This window comes from Oncorhynchus nerka, unplaced genomic scaffold (genome assembly GCF_034236695.1).
Source record: "Oncorhynchus nerka isolate Pitt River unplaced genomic scaffold, Oner_Uvic_2.0 unplaced_scaffold_1452, whole genome shotgun sequence".
Classification (NCBI taxonomy): Eukaryota; Metazoa; Chordata; class Actinopteri; order Salmoniformes; family Salmonidae; genus Oncorhynchus; species Oncorhynchus nerka.
This window is the reverse complement of record NW_027039860.1, coordinates 89,018-97,500: the sequence shown is the minus strand read 5'-3', so window position 1 is coordinate 97,500 and position 8,483 is coordinate 89,018.

Below are 8,483 nucleotides of genomic sequence, written 5' to 3'. Positions count from 1 at the left end.
TAAAGTTCTGACATTGTTCTAACGTTGTTCTGACCTTGTTTTAAAGTTCTGACATTGTTCTAACGTTGTTCTGACCTTGTTGTCCTGTTCCTCTCCAGAGAGGGCTCCAGTCTGGAGGAGGTAGTGGAGAAACAAGCTGATCTCATCGACTACCTGAAGCAACACAACACCTTACTGAGCAAGAGACTGCTCAACATGACTGTTCAGCACTGACCACAATACAACCACAACACAACCATAAGAGACAGAGAGAGGAGGATGGAAGAAGAGAAGAGTGTCACAGATTAGAGGCCTCGAGTTTTATTTCTCTGTGACCACCCCAAGTGACCTCTGGGTAGTGTGTGTGCGTAGAGATTGTGTGTCTGTGTAGAGATTGTGTGTGAAAAGGGTAGTCATTAGAGATATGTGAGAAGAGAGGGAGAAGAGAAGGGAGGGAGAGAGAGAAAAAGAGGGAGGGAGAAGGGAGAAAGAGAGAGACGAGGGAGGGAACCATGTTATCAGGGCCGTGTGTGTGTGTGTGTGTGTGTGTGTGTGTGTGTGTGTGTGTGTGTGTGTGTGTGTGTGTGTGTGTGTGTGTGTGTGTTCCACAGACATGTTTTACGTGTGTTTTCTCCCTGCAGTGTGATTTTATATGAACTCAGCAGAAAATGAAACGTCCTCTCGTTGTCAACTGCATTTATTTTCAGCAAACTTAACGTGTAAATATTTGTATGAACACAAGATGCATCAACTGAGACATAAACTGAACAAGTTCCACAGACATGTGACTAACAGAAATGGAATAATGTGTCCCTGAACAAAGGGGGAGGGGGCATATCAAAAGTAACAGTCAGTATCTGGTGTGGCCACCAGCTGCATTAAGTACTGCAGTGCATCTCCTCCTCATGGACTGCACCAGATTTGCCAGTTCTTGCTGTGAGATGTTACTTCACTCTTCCACCAAGGCACCTGCAAGTTCCCGGACATTTCTGGGGGGAATGGCCCTAGGCCTCACCCTCTGATCCAACAGGTCCCAGATGTGCTAAATGGGATTGAGATCCGGGCTCTTCGCTGGCCATGGTGTGTGTCTTGCAGGAAATCACGCACAGAACGAGCAGTATGGCTGGTGGCATTGTCATGCTGGAGGGTCATGTCAGGATGAGCCTGCAGGAAGGGTACCACATGAGGGAGGAGGATGTCTTCCCTGTAACACACAGCGTTGTCATGCTGGAGGGTCATGTCAGGATGAGCCTGCAGGAAGGGTACCACATGAGGGAGGAGGATGTCTTCCCTGTAACGCACAGCGTTGTCATGCTGGAGGGTCATGTCAGGATGAGCCTGCAGGAAGGGTACCACATGAGGGAGGAGGATGTCTTCCCTGTTACGCACAGCGTTGTCATGCTGGAGGGTCATGTCAGGATGGGCCTGCAGGAAGGGTACCACATGAGGGAGGAGGATGTCTTCCCTGTAACGCACAGCGTTGTCATGCTGCAGGGTCATGTCAGGATGAGCCTGCAGGAAGGGTACCACATGAGGGAGGAGGATGTCTTCCCTGTAACGCACAGCGTTGTCATGCTGGAGGGTCATGTCAGGATGAGCCTGTAGGAAGGGTACCACATGAGGGAGGAGGATTTCTTCCCTGTTACGCACAGCGTTGTCATGCTGGAGGGTCATGTCAGGATGAGCCTGTAGGAAGGGTACCACATGAGGGAGGAGGATGTCTTCCCTGTTACGCACAGCGTTGTCATGCTGGAGGGTCATGTCAGGATGAGCCTGCAGGAAGGGTACCACATGAGGGAGGAGGATGTCTTCCCTGTTACGCACAGCGTTGTCATGCTGGAGGGTCATGTCAGGATGAGCCTGTAGGAAGGGTACCACATGAGGGAGGAGGATGTCTTCCCTGTTACGCACAGCGTTGTCATGCTGGAGGGTCATGTCAGGATGAGCCTGCAGGAAGGGTACCACATGAGGGAGGAGGATGTCTTCCTGTTACGCACAGCGTTGTCATGCTGGAGGGTCATGTCAGGATGAGCCTGCAGGAAGGGTACCACATGAGGGAGGAGGATGTCTTCCCTGTTACGCACAGCGTTGTCATGCTGGAGGGTCATGTCAGGATGAGCCTGCAGGAAGGGTACCACATGAGGGAGGAGGATGTCTTCCCTGTAACGCACAGCGTTGTCATGCTGGAGGGTCATGTCAGGATGAGCCTGCAGGAAGGGTACCACATGAGGGAGGAGGATGTCTTCCCTGTAACGCACAGCGTCATTGAGGGCAATCTCAACAACCAGCTCAGTCCGATGATGATGCTGTGACTCACCGCCCCAGACCATGACGGATCCTCCACCTCCATATCGATCAACCAGCTCAGTCCGATGATGCTGTGACTCACCGCCCCAGACCATGACGGATCCTCCACCTCCATATCGATCAACCAGCTCAGTCCGATGATGATGCTGTGACTCACCGCCCCAGACCATGACGGATCCTCCACCTCCATATCGATCAACCAGCTCAGTCCGATGATGCTGTGACTCACCGCCCCAGACCATGACGGACCCTCCACCTCCGAATCGATCAACCAGCTCAGTCCGATGATGCTGTGACTCACCGCCCCAGACCATGACGGATCCTCCACCTCCATATCGATCAACCAGCTCAGTCCGATGATGATGCTGTGACTCACCGCCCCAGACCATGACGGATCCTCCACCTCCATATCGATCAACCAGCTCAGTCCGATGATGCTGTGACTCACCGCCCCAGACCATGACGGACCCTCCACCTCCATATCGATCAACCAGCTCAGTCCGATGATGCTGTGACTCACCGCCCCAGACCATGACGGATCCTCCACCTCCATATCGATCAACCAGCTCAGTCCGATGATGCTGTGACTCACCGCCCCAGACCATGACGGACCCTCCACCTCCATATCGATCAACCAGCTCAGTGGGAGGGTCCGATGATGCTGCAGACTCACCGCCCCAGACCATGACGGATCCTCCACCTCCATATCGATCAACCAGCTCAGTCCGATGATGCTGTGACTCACCGCCCCAGACCATGACGGATCCTCCACCTCCATATCGATCAACCAGCTCAGTCCGATGATGCTGTGACTCACCGCCCCCAGACCATGACGGACCCTCCACCTCCATATCGATCAACCAGCTCAGTCCGATGATGCTGTGACTCACCGCCCCAGACCATGACGGACCCTCCACCTCCATATCGATCAACCAGCTCAGTCCGATGATGCTGTGACTCACCGCCCCAGATCATGACGGACCCTCCACCTCCATATCGATCAACCAGCTCAGTCCGATGATGCTGTGACTCACCGCCCCAGACCATGACGGACCCTCCACCTCCATATCGATCAACCAGCTCAGTCCGATGATGCTGTGACTCACCGCCCCCAGACCATGACGGACCCTCCACCTCCATATCGATCAACCAGCTCAGTCCGATGATGCTGTGACTCACCGCCCCAGACCATGACGGATCCTCCACCTCCATATCGATCAACCAGCTCAGTCCGATGATGCTGTGACTCACCGCCCCAGACCATGACGGATCCTCCACCTCCATATCGATCAACCAGCTCAGTCCGATGATGCTGTGACTCACCGCCCCAGACCATGACGGACCCTCCACCTCCATATCGATCAACCAGCTCAGTCCGATGATGCTGTGACTCACCGCCCCAGACCATGACGGATCCTCCACCTCCATATCGATCAACCAGCTCAGTCCGATGATGCTGTGACTCACCGCCCCAGACCATGACGGATCCTCCACCTCCATATCGATCAACCAGCTCAGTCCGATGATGCTGTGACTCACCGCCCCAGACCATGACGGACCCTCCACCTCCATATCGATCAACCAGCTCAGTCCGATGATGCTGTGACTCACCGCCCCAGACCATGACGGACCCTCCACCTCCATATCGATCAACCAGCTCAGTCCGATGATGCTGTGACTCACCGCCCCAGATCATGACGGACCCTCCACCTCCATATCGATCAACCAGCTCAGTCCGATGATGCTGTGACTCACCGCCCCAGACCATGACGGACCCTCCACCTCCATATCGATCAACCAGCTCAGTCCGATGATGCTGTGACTCACCGCCCCAGACCATGACGGACCCTCCACCTCCATATCGATCAACCAGCTCAGTCCGATGATGCTGTGACTCACCGCCCCAGACCATGACGGATCCTCCACCTCCATATCGATCAACCAGCTCAGTCCGATGATGCTGTGACTCACCGCCCCAGACCATGACGGATCCTCCACCTCCATATCGATCAACCAGCTCAGTCCGATGATGCTGTGACTCACCGCCCCAGACCATGACGGACCCTCCACCTCCATATCGATCAACCAGCTCAGTCCGATGATGCTGTGACTCACCGCCCCAGACCATGACGGACCCTCCACCTCCATATCGATCAACCAGCTCAGTCCGATGATGCTGTGACTCACCGCCCCAGACCATGACGAACCCTCCACCTCCATATCGATCAACCAGCTCAGTCCGATGATGCTGTGACTCACCGCCCCAGACCATGACGGATCCTCCACCTCCATATCGATCAACCAGCTCAGTCCGATGGTGCTGTGACTCACCGCCCCAGACCATGACGGACCCTCCACCTCCAAATCGATCCCGCTCCAGAGTACAGGCTTCGGCGTAACGCTCATTCCTTTGACGATATATGTGAATCCGGCCATCACCCCTGGTGAGACCAAACCGAGACTCGTCAGTGAAGAGACCTTCTTGCCAGTCCTGTCTGGTCCAGCGACGTCGTTGCCGGTGATGTCTGGTGAGGACCTGCCTTACAACAGGCCTACAAGCCCTCAGTCCAGCCTCTCTCAGCCTATTGCGGACCTGCCTTACAACAGGCCTACAAGTCCTCAGTCCAGCCTCTCTCAGCCTATTTCGGACAGTCTGAGTACTGATGGAGGGATTGTGCGTTCCTGGTGTAACTCAGGCAGTTGTTGTTGCCATCCTGTACCTGTCCCGCAGGTGTGATGTTCGGATGTACCGATCCTGTGTAGGTGTTGTTACATGTGGTCTGCCACTGCGAGGACGATCAGCTGTCCGTCCTGTCTCCCTGTAGCGCTGTCTTAGGCGTCTCACAGTACGGACATTGCAATTTATTGCCCTGGCCACATCTGCAGTCCTCATGCCTCCTTGCAGCATGCCTAAGGCACATTCACGCAGATGAGCAGGGACCCTGGGCATCTTTCTTTTGGTGTTTTTCAGAGTCAGTAGAAAGGCCTCTTTAGTGTACTAGGTGTTCATAACTGTGACCTTAATTGCCTACCGTCTGTAAGCTGTTAGTGTCTTAACGACCGTTTCACAGGTGCATGTTCATTAATTGTTTATGGTTCATTGAACAAGCATTGGGAAACAGTGTTTAAACCCTTTACAATGAAGATCTGGGAAGTTATTTGGATGTTTTTAACAAATTATCTTTGAAAGACTGGATCCTGAAAAGGGGACGTTTCTTTTTTTTGCTGAGTTTAGTCCTCGTGACTTAATGTGTAAATGAGGTTAATAAATGGAAGTGTAAACGAAAACAGCTGTGTTGTCTTCTGTAGTTACCTAGACAACATGATATCTCTAACTGTACCATGTTGTAACAGCCACTGAGACTCCTACCATTCCTAATGGGATGGACTGAGACTCCTACCATTCCTAATGGGATGGACTGAGACTCCTACCATTCCTAATGGGATGGACTGAGACTCCTACCATTCCTAATGGGCTGGACTGAGACTCCTACCATTCCTAATGAGCTGGACTGAGACTCCTACCATTCCTAATGGGATGGACTGAGACTCCTACCATTCCTAATGGGCTGGACTGAGACTCCTACCATTCCTAATGGGATGGACTGAGACTCCTACCATTCCTAATGGGATGGACTGAGACTCCTACCATACCTAATGGGATGGACTGAGACTCCTACCATTCCTAATGGGCTGGACGGAGAGAGTCAAGCATTACACCAGACCAACTACCATGTTGTAACAGCCACTGAGACTCCTGCCATTCCTAATGGGATGGACTGAGACTCCTACCATTCCTAATGGGCTGGACTGAGACTCCTACCATTCCTAATGGGCTGGACGGAGAGAGTCAAGCATTACACCAGACCAACTACCATGTTGTAACAGCCACTGAGACTCCTACCATTCCTAATGGGATGGACTGAGACTCTTACCATTCCTAATGGGCTGGACTGAGACTCCTACCATTCCTAATGGGATGGACTGAGACTCCTACCATTCCTAATGGGCTGGACTGAGACTCCTACCATTCCTAATGGGCTGGACTGAGACTCCTACCATTCCTAATGGGATGGACTGAGACTCCTACCATTCCTAATGGGCTGGACGGAGAGAGTCAAGCATTACACCAGACCAACTACCATGTTGTAACAGCCACTGAGACTCCTACCATTCCTAATGGGATGGACTGAGACTCTTACCATTCCTAATGGGCTGGACTGAGACTCCTACCATTCCTAATGGGATGGACTGAGACTCCTACCATTCCTAATGGGATGGACTGAGACTCCTACCATTCCTAATGGGCTGGACTGAGATTCCTACCATTCCTAATGGGCTGGACGGAGAGAGTCAAGCATTACACCAGACCAACTACCATGTTGTAACAGCCACTGAGACTCCTACCATTCCTAATGGGATGGACTGAGACTCTTACCATTCCTAATGGGCTGGACTGAGACTCCTACCATTCCTAATGGGATGGACTGAGACTCCTACCATTCCTAATGGGATGGACTGAGACTCCTACCATTCCTAATGGGCTGGACTGAGACTCCTACCATTCCTAATGGGATGGACTGAGACTCCTACCATTCCTAATGGGATGGACTGAGACTCGTACCATTCCTAATGGGATGGACTGAGACTCCTACCATTCCTAATGGGATGGACTGAGACTCCTACCATTCCTAATGGGATGGACTGAGACTCCTACCATTCCTAATGGGATGGACTGAGACTCCTACCATTCCTAATGGGATGGACTGAGACTCCTGCCATTCCTAATGGGATGGACTGAGACTCCTACCATTCCTAATGGGATGGACTGAGACTCCTACCATTCCTAATGGGATGGACTGAGACTCCTTCCATTCCTAATGGGATGGACTGAGACTCCTACCATTCCTAATGGGATGGACTGAGACTCCTTCCATTCCTAATGGGATGGACTGAGACTCCTACCATTCCTAATGGGATGGACTGAGACTCCTGCCATTCCTAATGGGATGGACTGAGACTCCTACCATTCCTAATGGGATGGACTGAGACTCCTACCATTCCTAATGGGATGGACTGAGACTCCTTCCATTCCTAATGGGATGGACTGAGACTCCTACCATTCCTAATGGGATGGACTGAGACTCCTACCATTCCTAATGGGATGGACTGAGACTCCTACCATTCCTAATGGGATGGACTGAGACTCCTACCATACCATTCCTAATGGGATGGACTGAGACTCCTACCATTCCTAATGGGATGGACTGAGACTCCTACCATTCCTAATGGGATGGACTGAGACTCCTACCATTCCTAATGGGATGGACTGAGACTCCTGCCATTCCTAATGGGATGGACTGAGACTCCTACCATTCCTAATGGGATGGACTGAGACTCCTACCATTCCTAATGGGATGGACTGAGACTCCTACCATTCCTAATGGGATGGACTGAGACTCCTGCCATTCCTAATGGGATGGACTGAGACTCCTACCATTCCTAATGGGCTGGACTGAGACTCCTACCATTCCTAATGGGCTGGACTGAGACTCCTGCCATTCCTAATGGGATGGACCGAGACTCCTACCATTCCTAATGGGATGGACTGAGACTCCTTCCATTCCTAATGGGATGGACCGAGACTCCTACCATTCCTAATGGGATGGACTGAGACTCCTACCATTCCTAATGGGCTGGACTGAGACTCCTACCATTCCTAATGGGATGGACCGAGAGGGTCAAGCATTACACCAGACCAACTACCATGTTGTAACAGCCACTGAGACTCCTACCATTCCTAATGGGATGGACTGAGACTCCTACCATTCCTAATGGGATGGACCGAGACTCCTACCATTCCTAATGGGATGGACTGAGACTCTTGTCCTATTCCTAATGGGATGGACCTACCATTCCTAATGGGATGGACTGAGACTCCTACCATTCCTAATGGGATGGACTGAGACTCCTACCATACCTAATGGGATGGACCGAGACTCCTACCATTCCTAATGGGATGGACTGAGACTCCTACCATTCCTAATGGGATGGACTGAGACTCCCATTCCTACCAGACTTCCATTCCTAATGGGATGGACTGAGACTCCTACCATTCCTAATGGGATGGACTGAGACTCCTACCATTCCTAATGGGATGGACTGAGACTCCTACCATTCCTAATGGGATGGACTGA